Source organism: Triticum aestivum, chromosome 5A (genome assembly GCF_018294505.1).
Source record: "Triticum aestivum cultivar Chinese Spring chromosome 5A, IWGSC CS RefSeq v2.1, whole genome shotgun sequence".
Taxonomy (NCBI): Eukaryota; Viridiplantae; Streptophyta; class Magnoliopsida; order Poales; family Poaceae; genus Triticum; species Triticum aestivum.
Genome location: NC_057806.1, coordinates 616,702,715 through 616,721,336, shown reverse-complemented (window position 1 = coordinate 616,721,336; position 18,622 = coordinate 616,702,715).

Genomic DNA, 18,622 nt, shown 5'->3' with positions numbered 1-18,622 from the left:
TGTGTGAGTACTTTACCACACACCTTCGGGTCCATAGTTATTCGCTAGATGGCTTCTTCTCTCTCTTTGGATCTCAATACAAAGTTCTCCTTGATTCTCTTGGAGATCTATTCGATGTAATTCTTTTTGCGGTGTGTTTGTCGAGATCCGATGAATTGTGGGTTTATTATCAAGATTATCTATGAACATTATTTGATTCTTCTCTGAAATCTTTTATGCATGATTTAAATACATTTGCAAGTCTCTTCGAATTATCAGTTTGGTTTGGCCTACTAGATTGATCTTTCTTGCAATGGGAGAAGTGCTTAGCTTTGGGTTCAATCTTGCAGTGTCCTTTCCCAGTGACAGCAGGGGCAGCAAGGCACGTATTGTATTGTTGCCATCGAGGATAAAAGGATGGGGTTTATATCATATAGCTTGAGTTTATCCCTCTACATCATGTCATCTTGCCTAATGCATTACTATGTTCTTATTAACTTAATACTCTAGAAGCATGCTGGATAGCAGTCGATGTGTGGAGTAATAGTAGTAGATGCAGAATTTCTCGGTCTACTTGTCGCGGACGTGATGCCTATATACATGATCATGCCTAGATATTCTCATAACTATGCGCTTTTCTATCAATTGCTCGACAATAATTTGTTCACCCACCATAGAATTTGCTATCTTGAGAGAAGCCACTAGTGAAACCTATGGCCCCCATGTCTATCTTCCATCATATTATTTTCCTATCAATTTGCTATTTCAATTTTTTCAATCTTTATTTTCCAATCTATACAACAAAAACACCAAAAATATTTATCTTTTTTTTTTCAGATCTCACTTTCGTAAGTGACCGAGAAGGGATTGACAACCCCTTTATCGCGTTGGTTGCAAGGTTCCTGTTTGTTTGTGTAGGTACGAGGGACTTGCGTGTAGTCTCCTACTAATTGATACCTTGGTTCTCAAAACCGAGGGAAATACTTACGCTACTGTGTTGGATCACCCTTTAATCTTCAAGGGAAAACCAACGCAAGCTCAAGACGTAGCAGGGGTCTCCAAGGAGAGCACAACCAACCAGGGCACGCCAGGAGGCCTAGGTGTGCGTGCCCCCTGGACCGCATCTTTGCTCTATAAATACCCCAATATTCCAGAAACCCTAGGGGAGTCGACGAAATATTGATCCAGCCGCCGCAGAGTCCAGAACCACCAGATCCAATCTAGACACCATCTCGGATGGGGTTCACCACCTCCATTGGTGCCTCTTCGATGATGCATGAGTAGTTCTTTGTAGACCTTCGGGTCTGTAGTTAGTAGCTAGATGTCTTCCCCTCTCTCTTGATTCTCAATACAATGGGATCTTGAAGATCCATATGATATAACTCTTTTGCGGTGTGTTTGTTGGGATCCGATGAACTTTGAGTTTATGATCAGATCTATCTTTTTATATCCATGAAAGTATTTGAGTTTCTTTGATCTCTTTTATGCATGGTTGCTTATAGCCTCGTATTTCTTCTTCGATATTTGGGTTTTGTTTGGCCAACTTGATCTATTTATCTTTCAATGGGAAGAGGTGCTTTGTAGTGGGTTAGATCTTATGGTGCTTGATCCCGGTGACAGAAGGGGAACCGATACGTATGTGTCGTTGCTACTAAGGATAAAACGATGGGGTCTATCTCTACATAGATAGATCTTGTCTACATCATGTCATTGTTCTTATTGCATTACTCCATTTCTCCATGAACTTAATACACTAGATGCATGCTAGATAGCGGTCGATGTGTGGAGTAATAGTAGTAGATGCAGGCAGGAGTCGGTCTACTAATCTTGGACGTATTGCCTATGTAATGATCATTGCCTGGATATCGTCATGAGTATTTGAATTTCTATCAATTGCCCAACAGTAATTTGTTCACCCACCATTTTCTATTTTGCTCGAGACAAGCCACTAGTGAAACCTACGGCCCCTGGGTCTCTTTATCATATGCTGCTTCATCCATAGTGGGTGCCCGGAAGCTGCTTCATCCGTAGCGTGTGCCGCCACGTGGGCCGTGGGCCAGTTGAGGGGTGCCTGATCCGCGTGGGCTTGCTTTCCGTTTGCATGTAGCCGTGTCACGAAAACCTAAGATGCAACATATAAAGACCTAGGGCAGGGCTGCATACGGCACCTCTCGACCATCCGTGCCTGCTGCGCCGTATGTATATACAAACCATATTCCTTTTTCCATCCCAAAAGCATTCCCCCAAAGTCATTTTTCACTCAAGTAGCCCACGACCCTTAGCTTCTCTTGAGCAACAACACTAGTTTAGGTAGGGCAGTTTCATGTCAAGGATGGCTGAGGGACGCGTGGATCCGCGGGGACGGTAACAGGGGGCCTCGACCTCGAGCTGCATTTCAGCATGCCATCCGCGTAGATTGCCTATGACTTCGACCAGAACGTCGACCTCACAGTGTTCACCGACCCGATCCCGATGGAGGCCATCACGGTCTTTGCCGACCTGATCCCAGTGGAGAACTTCGCGGTCGCGGAGGTGGATGATGACCCACAAGTATAGGGGGTCTATCGTAGTCCTTTTGATAAGTAAGAGTGTCGAACCCAACGAGGAGCAGAAGGAAATGATAAGCGGTTTCCAGCAAGGTATTCTCTGCAAGTACTGAAATAAGTGGTAACAGATAGTTTTGTGATAGGATAATTTGTAACGAGCAACATGTAACAAAAGTAAATAAAGTGTAGCAAGGTGGCCCAATCCTTTTTGTAGCAAAGGACAAGCCTGGACAAACTCTTATATAGAGAAAAGCGCTCTGAGGGCACATGGGACTATCGTCAAGCTAGTTTTCATCATGTTCGTATGATTCGCGTTCGGTACTTTGATAATTTGGTATGTGGGTGGACTGGTGCTTGGGTACTGTCCTTACTTGGACAAGCATCCCACTTATGATTAACCTCTATTGCAAGCATCCGCAACTACAAAAAAAGTATTAAGGTAAACCTAACCATAGCATGAAACATATGGATCCAAATCAGCCCCTTACGAAGCAACGCATAAACTAAGGTTTAAGCTTCTGTCACTCTAGCAACCCATCATCTAATTATTACTTCCCAATGCCTTCCTCTAGGCCCAAATAATGGTGAAGTGTCATGTAGTCGATGTTCACATGACACCACTAGAGGGATGACAACATACATCTCATCAAAATATTGAACGAATACCAAATTCACATGACTACTAATAGCAAGACTTTTCCCATGTCCTCAGGAACAAACGTAACTACTCACAAAGTATATGCATGTTCATAATCAGAGGGGTATTAATATGCATATAGGATCTGAACATATGATCTTCCACCAATTAAACCAACTAGCATCAACTACAAGGAGTAATTAACACTACTAGCAACCTACTAGCACCAATCCCGGACTTGGAGACAAGAATTGGATACAAGAGATGAACTAGGGTTTTGAGAGGAGATGGTGCTAATGAAGATGTTGATGGAGATTGCCCGTCTCCCGATGAGAGGAGCTTTGGTGATGACGATGGTGATGATTTCCCCCTCCCGAAGGGAAGTTTCCCTGGCAGAACAGCTCCGTGAGAGCCCTAGATTGGTTCCGCCAAGGTTCCGCCTCGTGGCGGCGGAGTTTCGTCCGAGAAGATGGCTTATGATTTTTTCCTCATCGAAAGACTTCATATAGAAGAAGATGGACATCGGAGGGCCACCAGGGGGGCCATGAGGTAGTGGGGCGCGCCCAGGGGGTACGGCGCGCCCCCACCCTCGTGGGCAGGGTGTGCTCCCCCTGGTGAACTTCTTGTGCTGAGTATTTTTTATATATTCTGAAAACGTCTTCCGTGAAGTTTCAGGACTTTTGGAGCTGTGCAGAATAGGTCTCTAATATTTGCTCCTTTTCCAGCCCAAAATCCTAGCTGCCGACATTCTCCCTCTTTATGTAAACCTTGTAAAATAAGAGAGAATAGGCATAAGTATTGTGACATAACATGTAATAACAACCCATAATGCAATAAATATCGATATAAAAGCATGATGCAAAATGGACGTATCAACTCCCCCAAGCTTAGACCTCACTTGTCCTCAAGCGAAAGCCAAAATCAAAAAATGGATGCATCTTTGAAGTGAGTAGGCCAATAAAAACCAGATTGCAATACCTTATGTGCAGTTCTATCTCCAGCATGGTGTCCTCCATAAGCTTCGGATTGACACTTGCGTAGGATCTATTCCTGTTCATGCTCAGGTACACAACGTCTAATAACACCATCTACTCCTTTATAAAGATGTGGGTCATCCCAAAAGTAATGCCTCAAATCATAGAAGAACTTTTTCTTTTGCTGGTATGTGAAACTAGGTGGTATAAACTTGGCAACAATGTAATTAGCATAATCAGCATACCATGGAGCAGTATGAGAATCATTTATGACATTTAGCTGCTCATCAGGAAAGCTATCATCAATAGGTAGTGGGTCATCAAGCACATTTTCTAACCTAGACAAGTTGTCTGCAATGGGGTTCTCAGCTCCCTTTCTATCAACAATATGTAAGTTAAATTCTTGTAGCAAGAGAACCCATCTAATAAGTCTAGGTTTAGCATCTTTCTTTTCCATAAGATATTTAATAGCAGCATGATCAGTGTGAATAGTTACTTTAGAATCAACAATATAAGGTCTGAACTTATCACAAGCAAATACAACTGCTAAGAATTCTTTTTCAGTAGTAGCATAATTTCTTTGAGCATTGTCTAGGGTTTTACTAGCATATTGAATAACGTTTAATTTCTTATCAACTCTTTGCCCTAGAGCAGCACCTACAGCATAACCACTAGCATCACACATAATTTCAAAGGGTAAATTCCAATCAGGTGGCTGAACAATAGGTGCAGAGATCAATGCATTCTTAAGTATTTCAAATGCTTCTACACAATCATCATCAAAGACAAATGGTATATCTTTTTGTAATAAATTAGTCAGAGGCCAAGAAATTTTTGAGAAGTCCTTAATGAACCTCTTATAAAATCCGGCATGACCAAGGAAACTTCTTATACCTTTGATGTCCTTGGGACATGGCATCTTTTCAATGGCATCAACCTTGGCTTTATCAACCTCAATATCTCTTTCAGACACTTTATGCCCCAAGACAATACCTTCATTACCCATAAAGTGACACTTTTCTCAATTCAAGACAAGATTAGTTTCTTCACATCTCTGCAAAACTCGATCAATGTTGCTCAAGCAATCATCAAAAGAAGATCCATAGATGGAGAAATCATCCATGAAAACCTCACAAATCTTTTCACAAAAATTAGAGAATATAGCCATCATGCATCTTTGAAAGGTAGCAGGTGCATTACATAAGCCAAAAGGCATACGTCTATAAGCAAAAGTACCAAAAGGGTAAGTAAAAGTAGTCTTTGATTGATCCTTGGCTGACACAGGTATTTGAGAGAAACCAGAGTAACCATCTAGAAAGCAAAAATGTGTATGTTTGGATAATCTTTCTAGAATTTGATCGATAAAACGTAAGTGGTAATGATCCTTTTTAGTGGCCTTATTTAATTTGGGGAAATCAATTACCATCCTATAACCTGTAATAATTCTTTAAGGAATCAATTCATCTTTATCATTAGGAACGACAGTAATACCTCCCTTCTTAGGGTCACAATGGACAGGACTTACCCACTGACTATCAGCAATAGGATAGATTATACCTGCCTCAAGGAGCTTTAGTATTTCCTTTCTTACCACTTCTTTCATTTTAGGATTCAGCCATCGTTGATGATCACGAACTGGTTTAGCATCTTCTTCCAAATTTATTTTATGTTGACATAGAGTGGGACTAATGCCCTTAAGATCATCAAGAGTATACCCAATAGCAGCACGGTGCTTCTTCAAAGTTTTCAATAATATCTCTTCCTCATGCTCTGAAAGGTTAGCACTAATAATAACAGGATATATCTTTTTCTCATCAAGATAAGCATATTTAAGAGTATCAGGCAACAGTTTAAGCTCAAACACGGGATCACCCTTGGGTGGAGGAGGATCCCCTAGGATTTCAACAGGCAAATTGTGTTTCAGAATAGGTTCCTGTTTAAAGAATACTTCATCTATTTCCCTTCTTTCATTCATAAACATATCATTTCATGGTCTAGCAAATATTGTTCTAAAGGATCACTAGGAGGTACGACAATAGAAGCAAGACCAATAATTTCATCCTTACTAGGTAATTCTTCTTCATGGTGTTGTCTACTAAATTTAGAGAAATTAAATTCATGAGACATATCATCTAAACCGATAGTAACAACATCCTTTTTGCAATCTATCTTAGCATTAACAGTGTTTAAGAAGGGTCTACCAAATATAATGGGACAAAAGCTATCTTGTGGGGAACCAAGAACAAGAAAATCAGTAGGATATTTAGCTTTCCCACAAAAGACTTCAACATCTCTAACAATTCCCATTGGTGAAATAGTATCTCTATTGGCAAGTTTAATTGTGACATCAATATATTCTAACTCAATAGGTGCAATATCATGCATAATTTCTCTATATAGGCTAATAGGTATTGCACTAGCACTGGCACCCATATCACATAAGCCATGATAACAATGATCTCCTATTTTAACAGAAATAACAGGCATGCCTACCACAGGTCTAGGTACAGTTTATCTTTAGCACAAGGTTTAGCAATTCTAGCAGTTTCATCACAGAAATAAATAACATGCCCATCAATATTATCAGCCAAGAGATCTTTAACAATAGCAATATCAGGTTCAACTTTAATTTGCTCAGAAGGTGTATAAGGTTTGATATTGCTTTTACGAACCATAGTTGAAGCTTTAGCATGATCCTTTATCCTGACAGGGAAAGGTGGTTTCTCAACATAAGAAGTAGGAACAATAGGATCATTATAAGTGATAGTCTTTTCTTCAACTTTAATAGGTGCAGCTACTTTTACTTCTATGGGAGGATGATATTTAAACCACTTCTCCTTGGGGAGATCAACATAAGTAGCAAAAGATTCACAGAAAGAGGCTACTATCTCAGAGTCAAGTCCATATTTAGTGCTAAATTTACGGAAAACATTGGTATCCATAAAAGATTCAACACAATCAAACCTAGGTGTCATACCTGACTCCTTACCTTTGTCGAGGTCCCAATCTTCAGAGTTGTGTTTAATTCTTTCCAATAAATCCCATTTGACTTCAATAGTCTTCATCATAAAAGAGCCAGCACAAGAAGTATCAAGCATGGTGTGATTGCTATCAGAAAGCCGAGCATAAATTTTTTGAATAATCATTTCTCTTGAGAGCTCATGATTGGGGCATGAATATAACATTGATTTAAGCCTCCCGCAAGCTTGAGCAATGCTTTCTCCTTCGCGAGGCCAAAAATTATATATATAATTGCGATCACGATGAACAAGATGCATAGGATAAAACTTCTGATGAAATTCCAATTTCAATCGTTTGTAGTTCCATGACCCCGTATCATCACATAGCCTATACCATGTCGATGCATCTCCCTTCAAAGATAAAGGGAAGACCTTCTTCTTAACAACATCTCCGGGTACACCTGTAAGCTTAAATAATCCACAAACTTCATCCACATATATTAAGTGCTCATCAGGATGCTTTGTTCCATCTCCTACAAAAGGATTAGCTAGCAGTTTTTCTATCATACCCGAAGGAATTTCAAAGCACACATTTTCATTTTCAGTAGGTTCAGTAGGTTGAGGAGCAACTCTTTGCTCTACTGGTCGGGGTGAAGATACCCCGAACAAGGCCCTCAGAGGATTACTTTCCATAGTAACAAGTGACAGTAAATTTCAGCACACTACATAAATTTTTTCTTACCAAATTCCACCTACCAAAGGCGCTTCACTCCCCGGCAACGGTGCCACAAAAGAGTCTTGATGACCCACAAGTATAGGGTATCTATCGTAGTCCTTTCGATAAGTAAGAGTGTCGAACCCAACGAGGAGCAGAAGGAAATGATAAGCGGTTTCCAGCAAGGTATGCTCTGCAACTACTGAAATAAGTGGTAACAGATAGTTTTGTGATAGGATAATTTGTAACGAGCAACAAGTAACAAAAGTAAATAAAGTGTAGCAAGGTGGCCCAATCCTTTTTGTAGCAAAGGACAAGCCTGGACAAACTCTTATATAGAGAAAAGCGCTCCCGAGGACACATGGGAATATCGTCAAGCTAGTTTTCATCACGTTCGTATGATTCGCGTTCGGTACTTTGATAATTTGGTATGTGGGTGGACCGGTGCTTGGGTCCTCTCCTTACTTGGACAAGCATCCCACTTATGATTAACCTCTATTGCAAGCATCCTCAACTACCACAAAAGTGTTAAGGTAAACCTAACCATGGCATGAAACATATGGATCCAAATCAGCCCCTTACGAAGCAACGCATAAACTAGAGTTTAAGCTTCTGTCACTTTAGCAACCCATCATCTACTTATTACTTCCCAATGCCTTCCTCTGGGCCCAAATAATGGTGAAGTGTCATGTAGTCGACGTTCAAATGACACCACTAGAGGTATGACAACATACATCTCATCAAAATACCGAACGAATACCAAATTCACATGACTACTAATAGAAAGACTTCTCCCATGTCCTCAGGAACAAACGTAACTACTCACAAAGCATATTCATGTTCATAATCAGAGGGGTATTAATATGCATATAGGATCTGAACATATGATCTTCCACCAATTAAACCAGCTAACATCAACTACAAGGAGTAATTAACACTACTAGCAACCTACTAGCACCAATCCCGGACTTGGAGACAAGAATTGGATACAAGAGATGAACTAGGGTTTTGAGAGGAGATGGTGCTGATGAAGATGTTGATGGAGATTGCCCTCTCCCGATGAGAGGAGCATTGGTGATGACAATGGCGATGATTTCCCCCTCCCGGAAGGAAGTTTCCCCGGCAGAATAGCTCCACCAGAGCCCTAGATTGGTTTCGCCAAGGTTTCGCCTCGTGGCGGCGGAGTTTCGTCCGAGAAGATGGCTTATGATTTTTTCCTCATCGAAAGACTTCATATAGCAGAAGATGGAAATCGGAGGACCACCAGGGGGCCCACGAGGCAGGGGGGCGCGCCCAGGGGGTACGGCGCCCCCACCCTCGTGGGCAGGGTGAGCCCCCCCTGGTGAACTCCTTGCACTGAGTATTTTTTATATATTCTGAAAACGTCTTTCGTGAAGTTTCAGGACTTTTGGAGCTGTGCAGAATATGTCTCTTATATTTTCTCCTTTTCCAGCCCAGAATCTCAGCTGCCGGCATTCTCCCTCTTTATGTAAACCTTCTAAAATAAGAGAGAATAGGCATAAGTATTGTGACATAATGCGTAATAACAGCCCATAATGCAATAACTATCGATATAAAAGCATGATGCAAAATGGACGTATCAGTGGAGGAGGGTAACGAGAACGTTCTCGCCATCATCGTGTACGAGGGCCCGGTGGGTGGGTACGACGTGGTGACCGGGGTGGGGGAGATCGGGGTTTTGGCGCCGGCTGCGCGGACAGATGCATACGGCCTTAATATTAGAAAGTGCCAAAGAAATAAAAAGTCTGGAAAAAATTCAGCTCGCGAACAGAGCAAAATAAAAGAAAATGTCTGAAATCACAAAGCCATAACTGGCATAAAAACAGGATACGGTGACTAAACACCTATCCTATTAATGGGTCGCCATCCAAACTGGTTGAAGATACCCCGCGCTACCATCTCCCAACGGTTGCACCAAGTAACAAAAGGCTCCTTGGAGTCTGTAGGAGTGTGTAACGGCCACGTACGGATCCATGCCATAGCTCTGAAGATGCCTCCAAGAAATTTAAAATATTTTGTCTGTTAAAGATCATATCATTCCTACAGTTCCATATAGCCCACAATAAAGCACATATTCCTATCCGAATCTATGTCGGACTAGCTGAGTCTATTCCAGTTAACCACATCGCAAATAACATTTCAATGCTATCTGGAGGAGTAATATTGAAGGCTATATGAATGGTGCGCCAAAGCAACTTCGCTAGAGGGCACTCAATGAAAAGGTGTTGTTTCGTTTCATCTCGATCGCAAAAACAACAACGTGCACTTCCTACCCATCTTCGCCTATGCAAATTGTCTTTGCTAAGGATCACTTGCTTGTGGACAAATCACATAAAAATTTTAATTCGCAAGGGAACCTTGATCTTCAAATATGAATCAATTTTGGAATTGGGCCAGATTTGATTAGATCCATGTAAAACGATTTGATCGTAAACACCACACATGCAGATAATTTCCTCTTGAAAGAGTCGGGCTGGTCAAAGAGTTGAACATCCATCAATCCCCGCACGAGGTGTAGCCAGGAGTTCCAACGCTCCCCAACTAAGGACCTCCTGAACTAGATATTTAATAAGGCCACTTGTAATACTGTTGCCACATAGTCACCCTTACGTTGTGCAATATTGTACAAGGTAGGATATTGTAAGACTAGAGGCGTCTCCCCGAACCATGTGTCCTCCCAAAATCGTGTTGTGGTATCACTACCAACAACAAATTTTGCTCTATGAAAGAAGATATCTTTTATCCTCATAAGCCCCTCCAGAATGGCGAGTCATTAGGTCTCATGGTAACCCGAGCAAGAGATTTAGAGTGTAAATATTGTGGGGGAACGTAGCAATTCAAAAAAATTCCTACGATCACACAAGATCTATCTAGGAGAGGCATAACAATGAGACGGGAGAGTGTATCCACGTACCCTCGTAGACCGAAAGCGGAAGTGTTTAGTAACACGATTGATGTACTTGAACGTCTTCACGATCCAACCGATCCAAGTACCGAACGTATGGCACCTCCATGTTCAGCACACGTTCAGCACGATGACGTCCCTCAAGCTCTTGATCCAGTAGATGGTCGAGGGAGAGTTCCGTTAGCATGACGGCGCGGCGACGGTGTTGGTGATGTGATCCGCGTAGGGCTTCGCCTAAGCACTACGACAATATGACCGAGGTGGTAAACTATGGAGGGGGGCACCGCACCCAGCTGAGGAACAATTGATGTGTTTTTGGGTGCCCCCTGCCCCCGTATATAAAGAGGAGGGGAGGCGGCGGTCGGCCTAGTGGCGCGCCAAAGGGGGGAGTCCAACTAGGATTCCCAATCCTAGTTGGACTCCCTTTCCTTTTCCGGAGGGGGAAAGAGGGAAGGGAGAGGAAGAGCAGAAGGAAAGGGGGGTGCGCCACCCTCCCTAGTCCAATTCGGACTCCCTATAGTGAGGGGGCGCGGGTATTCCTTGTGGGCTGCCTCCCCTCTCCCCTATGGCCATGTTGGCCCAATATTCTCCCTGGGGGTTCCGGTAACCCCTCGGTACTTCGGAAAAATACCTGAATCACTCGGAACCATTCCGATGTCTGAATACAACCTTCCAATATATGAATCTTTACCTCTCGACCATTCCGAAACTCCTCGTCATGTCCGTGATCTCATCGGGGACTCCAAACAAACTCCAGTCACCAAAACACATAACTCATAATAAAAATCGTCATCAAACGTTAAGGCCTAGTTTGGCAACACATTTTCCCAAAACCATAGTAATAGAAAACCTCAGTATTCTAATGTGTGGGCAGTGAATACTCCGATTTCTGAAAACTATAATTTTTCTCAGTTTTAGCAAAACTATGAGGTGTTTGGCAAGTGCAGTTTTCATAGTTTTTTCGTTTTGACTACTTGTTGCATTGATTATCCTAGATATGGCTAGCTGAACCAAATTTAGCTACATCAAGGAGTTGTACTATGACGTAATCAGCTTGTGCCTACAGCCTTGTCATGCACGCGCACATCCTCTAGATTCTAGGATATGTAGTTGCTTTCAAGTATCAACCGATTGTGGAGTACATCAGCTTGTGCTAATAATGAACACTCTTTCATCTGGTATCTCTGGCCACGTGGAATCGGTCGGCTAGCTAACTTAGCTTGTTGTGTATAACTCTGCTCCAAGCATCAATCGATCTACTCCACAATCTAAGCCTCCGCACATGTGATTGTGTTCCCAGCCGGTGCTAATTCATTCGTATGTGTACATGCACTATCTGATAGACCGATCGTCGAGCTTCCCATGTGGTAATCTTGATTTCATGGCTGCAGAAAAGATGGAGGAAAGATGGGTGATGAGGACAAGAAGAACATGGACTCAAGCAAGTGTTTCTCAGTTTATAAAAAAGAGGTTGGCACCTCTTTTCTAGATACAGCAAAAAACATGGTTTTAGATATATTACGGTCTGTCAAACTAAAGTATTTGTCGAAGCCAAACACGTCAAAATATTTAAAACCGAGGTTTCTACAAAACCATGGTATTCTCCTAAAACTCCACAAATAATATGCAGCCAAACGCAGCCTAAGCGTGAGGACCCTATGGGTTCAAGAACTATGTAGACATGACCGAGACATATCTTCGGTCAATAACCAATAGCGGAACCGGGATGCTCATATTGGCTCCTACATAATCTACGAAGATCTTTATCGGTCAAATCGCATAACAACATACGTCATTCCCTTTGTCATCAGTATGTTACTTGCCCGAGATTCGATCGTCCGTATCATCATACCTAGTTCAATCTCGTTACCGGCAAGTCTTATTACTTCTGCCGTAATGCTTCATCCCGTAACTAACTCATTAGTCACATTGCTTGCAAGGCTTATAGTGATGTGCATTATCGAGAGGGCCCAGAGATACCTCTCCAATACTCGGAGTGACAAATGCTAATCTCGATCTATGCCAACCCAACAAACACCTTCGGAGATACCTGTAGAGCATCTTTATAATCACCCAGTTACATTGTGACGTTTGATAGCTCAGCAGGCATTCCTCCGGTATCCGGGAGTTGCATAATCTCATAGTCAAAGGAATATGTATAAGTCATGAAGAAAGCTATAGCAATCAAACTTAACGATCATTATGCTAAGCTGACGGCTGGATCTTGTCCATCACTTCATTCTCCTAATGACGTGATCTCGTTCATCAAATGACAACACATGTCTATGGTTAGGAAACTTAACTATCTTTGATTAACGCGCTAATCTAGTAGAGGCATACTAGGGACACTGTGTTTTGTCTATGTATCCACACATGTATCAAGAAAATATAAATAACAACTTTATTATTGCCTCTAAGGCATATTTCCTTGAAGCTTTGCATGGCTTTATGCCTTCTTACCGGGAGGCGGGGGGGGGGGGGGGGGGAGTCGGAGGCATAAGTATTACTTGATGTGCATTCTTGTTGTGTGCTCGAGCATTTGGACCCTGAGAAACAAAGTAACCTTTGATGGACATGTTATTCGCTCTCTTTTTGAGGCTGTTTTCACCGTGTGCTCGTTTATGTTGTATTGAGCAGGTCTTCTTAAGAATGTTGATAAAGATGTGTTCTAGGAAGGTGTCTGTGTGCTGATGAAAGAATCCATATAAAGGCATGGTTGAAGCCCATAATAGCTGCATTGGGCACGGGGCAGCCTACGGGAGTGTGATGTTTCGTTGTTGATCTCTAATCTAATATGAACTGATGATGGCTTGTGCACTTGGTAGGTTCTCCAGGGTGATGGTCGGTTGGTTGTCTTTTGTTAGGGTCTCCTGGTCAGTAGTGTCGACAGACAGGCTGTTGTCATCTGTCTTTGGGATTCATACTATCATCTGTAGATGTGTTGTCAGGTTTCCGCCCCGTAGCGGATTCGAATCGAGCATTCATAGTGGGGTTTCCTTGCAATGCACCAACTCGCCTCCCTGACTTTTCCTTCTCCTTTCCTAATTGGTGTTTGTATATTGGCTCGATGAACTTTGTATTTCAGTTAAGCAATTAATGAAAAGGGAGTGCTCGGTTGGAAAAAAAATGTCAACAGATGTTCAACAACATAATTCAGATAGCAAAGTGTAATGCAGAGACATTTTAAATTTAGATAGCAAAGTGTAAGGCAGAGACATTTCAAAGAAGATCGATTTTAGATTAGAGGAAAGAAACAAAATGGTGAGGCCAGATAGCTGGCATGGCGGCCATCCGCCCGCTCGTGGGCTGGGCTGGGTGCCCCCGTGTGAGCTCGTAGGCCTGTAGGGCGTTGTTCGCGTGCACGCTGTTCATCTGTAATAGCCCTATGGGTGTGAGCATCACGGAACCCTAGGTACGGGGTATAGAACCTAGGGCTACATACACATTTCCTCGTATATACAAAAAGTCATTTTCTCTTTCCCTTTTTCCATTTTCTCCAGCCGACAGCCGACGACGCTTGTATAGCTCGCGAGTGAGGAGTGACGGCGGTGGGTCGTAGCAAGATGGCGGATGCGCGTGGATCGGTCTCGACGGCGGCAGATGGACTCGACCTCGAGCTGCGTCTTGGCCCGCCCTCCCCGCCGATTGGGTACGACATCGATCTCGCGCTCTTCGCCGGCCAGATCCCGGTGGAGAGCGTCGCCGTTGTGGAGGCGGAGAGGGCGAGCGATCTCGGCATTGTGGGCCCAGTGGAGAGCGCCGCGGCCGCGGCGGTGGAGAAGGAGAGCGATCTCACCATCGTGGTCTACAATAGCTCGGTGCGCGGGGACGACGTGCCGCCCGCGGTGACCGAGAGCGTCGCCGACAAGGCGAGAGATCCCGCCATCGTGGTCGACGAGGGCCAGGTGGGTGGGGACGACACGCCACCCGCGGTGGGGGAGCTCGCGATTTTGGCTAGTAACCTGGACTCGCTTGCCTGTCTTAAGCTTGATACTAATGCAGAAATTGTCAAGGGTAAGAAGCTGGTTAACCATGGTTTCCCAATGATGCATGCCCCATGTGATAATAGTACAATTTCAAGCAACCCTTGGCTACCTCCATGTCAAGGGCGAGTTAAGCTAAACAAGGATGGCACCATCCCGTGTGGAAAGGCGGAGTTGGCATGGTCGTCCGGGACCATCTGGGAAGCATAATATTTAGTGTTTGCATATATCTTGACAACTTGTGATGATGTGTTGGAATCTGAATTTCTTGCTATTTGAGAAAGGTTTAACTTGGCATTGCAGTGGAGTACTCTACCCATTGAGGTTGAGTCCGACTGCTTGGAGGCGGTTTCCATGGTGTTGAAAGGTGGAAGCAATTTATCCAAATACACTTTCTTGAACAGAGAGATAAAATATAGTATGGGGGAACATGACTGTTCTATTCCCTTCATTCCACAATGTAGTGCCCCCGCGCTTCCCGAAATTCAAGTTTCATCATAAATTAAACCAACGAGACCGACTGCGGCTGGAGCAAAAATTATATCACTAAATTCATATCGAAAATACGAATTCGGTGATATAATTTTTGCTCCGGCTGTAGTCAGTCTCGCTGGGTTAAATTTACGGTCGAATTTCGATCTCGGGAAGCGCGGGCGCACTACATTGTGGAATGGTGGGAGTATTACACATATCGGTTGTATTGGCAATGGTGCTAGTCATGCTATGGCAAACTTTGGTAGAGGCCAAGGTCGTAACATTGTTCGGCTTGGTTCAGGCCCAAATGAGGTCTTAGATATTATCTTAGGAGATTCTAATCCCTAATTCGGAGTAATAAATAGTTATTTCACAAAAAAAATGTCACGGACATTTAGAAAAAATCATAAACATTTTCTAAATGTCACATTCATTTTTCGAATGATACTATCTAAAATTTTCTAAATGCTGAGCGGACACATCCGTTGGGTTTGCTTTCGTTCGATTGGATATGAGGGCTCCATGAGATGGGAGAGGAGCGAAGTGACTCGCTCGCTCAGTTCGTCTGAAGGTAGCCTTGCCGTGTGTGAGCCACCAGTGCCGCGGCGCTCACCAGCTACCTTTGACCTCAAGTAGTTTCGTTCGTGTCGATCGAGTCGGAGAATGGCCGAGGGGTGTCGTGGAACCGCTGGGATGGCCGCCGAGGGGCTCGACCTCGAGATGCACCACGGCCTCCCGTCCGCGCGGATTGCGTTCGACCTGAACCTCAACGTCGACCTCTCCCTTTTCGCCAGGCGAAGAGAAGGTATGTTTGGGTTCGATGGTTGGAGTTGGCTTAGGAGAATTAATCCGATCAAAACGAGCGTCCGTTTGGGGTCGACAGTTAGAGTTGACCCAAGAGAAGGGACCGAAATTTGAGTCAATACAGAAGATCAATTCTGGTTGCACTCTTCAAACAATCACAGCTAGGAATCATGTGAACGGATGTTCAGCAACATACTTATTCAGATATAGCAAAGTGTACTACGTATACTGCAGAAACAACAAAGTCTACTCATTCAATCCACGGGCTAGAAAGCCATCCAAATCCAACACATCCATCCGTTGGGTGGGTGAGCGAGCGGGTACGGGTAACAAATGAGGCGGCGATGGAGGGGTGGGCTCGAGCATCTGATCGGGGAGGAACGGCTGGGATCCGGCACAGGCAGGTCGATCTCTGGGACGGTGAAACGAGCGATTGATTGGCTCGCGGCGCCGTGCGTCCGGATAGCTAGCGCTGGCATGTTGGAAGCTTCTCCGTCCGTTCGCTCTCCTCGGCTGATCCGCGTGCATTAGGTTCGTGTGGAGGTCGCCGTGTGCGCCGCGCGCCGCTCCGTCGCGAAACCCTAGCCATCGTCCGTCCTGCGCTGCATGTGCCGTATGTATATACATACGGCGTATTGCCAGGTCATTCCACCCCGAAACAATTCCCTCCGTGCCGCGGCGCTCACCACCTATCTAGCTTCCACCTCGAGTACTAACGGCCGGTGCCACCACAGTGTCGTCCGAGGAGGAGAATGGCCGAGGGGCGTCGTGGATCCGCGACGACGGCGGCCGAGGCACTCGGCACTTTTAACATTTGTCTACACGATTAACCTGTTTTAGAACATTCTTGGACTACGTGTAACATAGTTTTCGAATACACATGGAATTATTTTTTGAAATGATACAAAATATTTAAATAATGCGAACCTTTTTTATATTGTATAATTATTTTTTCTAAAATGTCACAAACATATTTTTGAGGCGCTTGAGCATAGCTTTAAATGTAATGTACATTTTCTTTGAATGCTATGATTTCTTTATTTTGAATTACACGAACATTTTGTTACATTGTATAACATTTTTGAAAAGTGTCACGTACACTCTATGTCCACGGGTCAGCTATCGAACCCTTCAAATCATACATTCTATTTGGGGATCCTGCTCGGAGGATGCAATAGAAGTGATAAAAAATGTATTGGGTGTCACATCTTCTGATTTCGAGGAGAAATACGTGGGTCTGCCGACACCGGATGGTCGACTAAGGGTAAGCTTCAAAGTTTGCAAGTTAAGTTGAGTAAGTGCTTGTTTTGTTTTGATGGGCATCCTACACAGGCTGGCAAAGAAGTTTTGATTAAGGGAGTTGCTGAGTCAATCCCTACCTTTATTGTAAATCTGTTCAAGTTCCCATTTGGTGTTTGTGATGACCTGAATACGTATGGTTTGGAACTATTATTGGGTATCGGAGAAAGGTAAAAGGAAAACTCAGGTGTACGAGGGCCCGGCGGCGGCAGGCGGGGACGACATGCCGGTGCCGCCCGCGGTGACCGACGGCGTTGCGGTCACCGGCGTGAAGATGGGATCCGTCGTTGTCTGCAAGGGCCCCGTGGCCGGGGACGGCACGGTGACTCAAGTCGGGGTTTTGGCCACGCTAGAAGACGAGCCCGTCGAGGCCGGGCAGGTTGTCCCGGCCGGCAGTGCCGACTGCACCGTGCTGGCCCAACCGGTGATGTGCCGCCTCTCCCTATAGCAGCTGCCGCCCGGCGACGAGGTCCAGTTGCTCCCATGGGCAGGCATCGGCGCATGCCAGTCGAGGCGGATGGCCGACATGGTGCGTGCGTGCGTGCGCGACCAGCTCCAGAACAAGCACCGCCTGCCCAGGGACCTGCCGCTATGCTACATCGGGGGGAGGGTCCCGTGCCAGTCCGACATGAACGCTTGGCGTGCCCGCTTCCTCCTCCCGGCCCGCACACGCGCCGGCCTCCGCACCTTCCTCTACCCCGCCAACATCACAGCGTGGGGATTCAACACCACCGATCCCAAGCCGATTAGGATCCCCGGGGTGAGGGCCAGGCCGACGACATACCTGGACATGTCCTGGTCGACTCCGTCAGCAGTGGCCAATGCGCCGGGGTCGTGGCCAGTGCATGTCTGACCATCTGAAGCTGAACTAATTCCACCACAATGACGCCACCCGTTTAGGGGCTCCAAGACTGGAGAAATGATGACGAAACCTAACTGACGATGGAAGACTCACCGGCTGCATGCTAGATGCCCTTTTTTCTAGTTTTTAGTATCTTTTGCCTTATGCGCTATTCTAGTGGGTGTGTTCTTCTGGGTTGTCAGTAGACCTCTCGTTCTTATTGTCGTTTCGGCTGGGATGTAATTCGAACACCTGTTGGATGTTGGTCAGACATGAACCTTGCTACCGCTACACCTTGGTTTCTTTATATGAAATCGGAGAGGGTAACGGCTCTCTTTTGCTCAACAAAAAAAACCGCAACGACACCATCGTCACCAACGGTAAGGGGTACAAGAGCTTCATGGTGGACTGCAGCCTGGAGGCCGGCGACGGCGTCGAAGTGTGGGCATTCCGGTGGCCGCGTGGAATCCGTCCGTGTCTTCTG